General features: G+C 33.5%; 1 long non-coding RNA gene across 1 annotated transcript; it reads right to left on the reverse strand.

The window, feature by feature from the left end:
• Positions 1-2,083: 2,083 nt before the first annotated feature.
• LOC140967961 (uncharacterized) lies at positions 2,084-2,857 on the reverse strand. The gene is made up of 3 exons (XR_012173670.1): positions 2,432-2,857; positions 2,229-2,356; positions 2,084-2,150 (listed from the first exon to the last, which is right to left on the reverse strand). It is a non-coding gene; the product is annotated as an uncharacterized lncRNA (long non-coding RNA).
• Positions 2,858-2,912: the final 55 nt, after the last annotated feature.

The raw sequence follows: 2,912 nt of genomic DNA on the forward strand, positions 1-2,912 counted from the left end.
AAAGATTAATTTAAAAGTCCTCGATTTAAGCTAATTAAAAATATGCTAAAATTCATGTAGGCTTAAATAATTATTTGGGACATGTTGAGTCATTGGAATTAAGGAAAAGTAAAAAAATGTAAAATTTTACGTCCAAGGGTAAAACGGTCTTTTTACACTTAAAAATTAGTAAACGTCATCGCAGTGTCCTGAATGCTATTTTATATGCTAATATGATTACTTTCAATAATTATGAATGTTTATGAATTTTTATATGTTAATATGTCAATTTTAAATGTTTTTGGAATTTTTATGTTTATGGATTTTTATGTTAAAATGTTTAATTTAAAGCGTTTATGACTTTTTATGATTTTTATATGTTAAAACATTTATTTTAAATGTTTTTGGATTGTTACTATGTTAAAATGTTATTTTAAAACAGTTATGGATTTTATGGTTTAATTATGGACATTTAAAAGACATGTTGGATGCTTGGTTTAAAAGAAAAACGTTATATGCATGTTTAAATTTTATAAAGTGATGAGAATATGAAACGTTGAAGGAAGTGAAATAATTATGACTAATATGATGATATGTTGGAAATTTCGTGAGGGTTATAGTCTCAGTGGGAGCCCGACGATCGTGTTTCCTTGGATACGGATATGTATATGTATATGATGATATGCTTTGGGATAACGTGAGGGGAAAAGGCTCCAGAGAGAGCCCATTTTCAAGAGAAGGCTCCAGAGGGAGCCTATGCATGGGAAAAGGCCCCAGAGAGAGCCCGTCTATGGGAGAAGGCCCCCGAGGGAGCCCCGACGATCGTATTTCCATGTTATGAGGATAGGCCAAAGCCCAGTTGACCGGTGAGAGTGTTTCTAGTGTCCCCGCCGCCCAGTACTGTGGTTACATGTAGATGGATCCATCGCCCAACACGTTAGACGTAGACGTAGATGAACACAAAAGTCACAATTAACGATCTGAATTCAACGAAAAGGAAAAAGGAATACGTATATGTTGATGATAATATGAATATGAANTAAAAAAAAAATTTCTAGTACTTTTAAATCAATAAAAAGGGTAGACGTTTCATTTCCGTTCTTCGAGAAACTCTAGTCCAAAAATCAATTGATCAAGTTTTTTTCCTCGAATTCCTTTTATACGAACTTATAATTTTTTGAAATTGATTATTCCTTGATAAGTTCCTATCATATATTGTTCCAAATAGTATATAGTATTATAAAGTAATTGATTTATTTGTCTTTTAATATCAAATATTATATTGACTTCCAACCATCCATCCAGACATTTAAGATTTCTTATTGTTCAAAAGATTTTTGTTACCGATTGGACTTCCTGGATAGGCTTCTTTCCCCACATGTAACTTGTGATTCTATCTCTGTTGATCGTCAACAGAGACTCTTCCAAACAAATTCTGTAAAATTGATGCCTCATCTCTCTAATATAAAATAAAAATAAAAACTTATCAAACACATGAATAATAAATTGTAATAGAATAATGCAAAGCGTTGAAAATAAATTGTTTAATAAGCACTTACCACAACACGTTTGAAATATGCATTTTCGGGCTGATAACCGTAATCGATTTGTTGAGGCTCGATAGGAGATATGAAACGTCAAGTTATAGAATCATACCATGTCTCATAATCATATCTCATGCTATAATTTTCAACCAATTCAATGTCAACAATCAGATTATGACGATTTTAATTCCCACGCATCCACCATTGGTCTATGATGTTTTACCCAATAATAATTTTTGCGCCCCCGCCTTGAGCATTCATGTAACTGATCTCCATCAAGTGCTGGTATTGGAATGTTTTATGACATTCCGAATTGCCGAAGAACTCGATTTGGGCGATGCATCTTGACAATGTGAAAACATATCAGTGGGCACACACTTTGTCAGAGAGTTGGATGTCTACATTCTAAAGGCAATGACAAAACATCCACAGCTTCAAGGTCGTATACGAGCCATTTAAACTACAATTAATAAACAAAAAGAATCATGTACAAAAATGATAATATCTGAAATATTTTAAATTCTATATTTTAAACAATATAAATACCTGACCATCTCCCATTTTGTCAGTACATCACGAATGATCCGCATAGAGTGCGTAGGTGTATGTGTCCACGTGAATACCTTACTCCATATGCATATACATTAAGTTTGTAGGACTTTAATCTAAAGATGAATTTATTAGTTTTATATCATATGTTGCCACTATTACCTTGCTCCATATGGTGGAATTAGAAGAATATTATTACCGCTATTTTGATTTTCATGTCGCATGATTATGTTGTATCCTAAGCGGTCAGGACATAGAGCAGTCATTCTAGACGATGCCTAAATCTATAAAACAATCGAGTTTAATAAATGTGCACCAAAGAATAATATATATTCAAATAAAAAATGTAATAAACATACTTGTAAAATGTATAAAGGACCTGCGATTTCTTGTTTCCCTGATCCAGATGCATGACACAACTCGTGATATAATATGCAAGTACAATGCTTGCCCAACTATAACTACGAAGCTTATGCAAATCTTGCAAAAAATGTAAGTACAACAATTTGATCGCACAACCTTCAGAATCAGGTAGCATACAACCACCAATAACCATCAGCGCAACACATTGGGAGTATTGTACGACTTCTATGTCTATACTGTTTTCATCAATTATCGTTTGTGTACAGTGTAAATACAAAGTAGTCAACTTTAAACTATTTGATCTGAAGTCTGCTGTAGTGGCACAAAACCTAACCAATCATAACAGTAACCCTGCCATACAGTAAACTTGCGGGATACATCAGTCCCGATGATAGGGTCACCGTCAACATTAAGCCCCCAAAATATCGCAAAATCTTGTAGTGTGATTGTTGCCTCGCCAACTCGAAGGTGGAAAGT

The sequence above is a fragment of the Primulina huaijiensis genome, unplaced genomic scaffold (assembly GCF_012295235.1).
Source record: "Primulina huaijiensis isolate GDHJ02 unplaced genomic scaffold, ASM1229523v2 scaffold31949, whole genome shotgun sequence".
NCBI classification, from domain to species: Eukaryota; Viridiplantae; Streptophyta; class Magnoliopsida; order Lamiales; family Gesneriaceae; genus Primulina; species Primulina huaijiensis.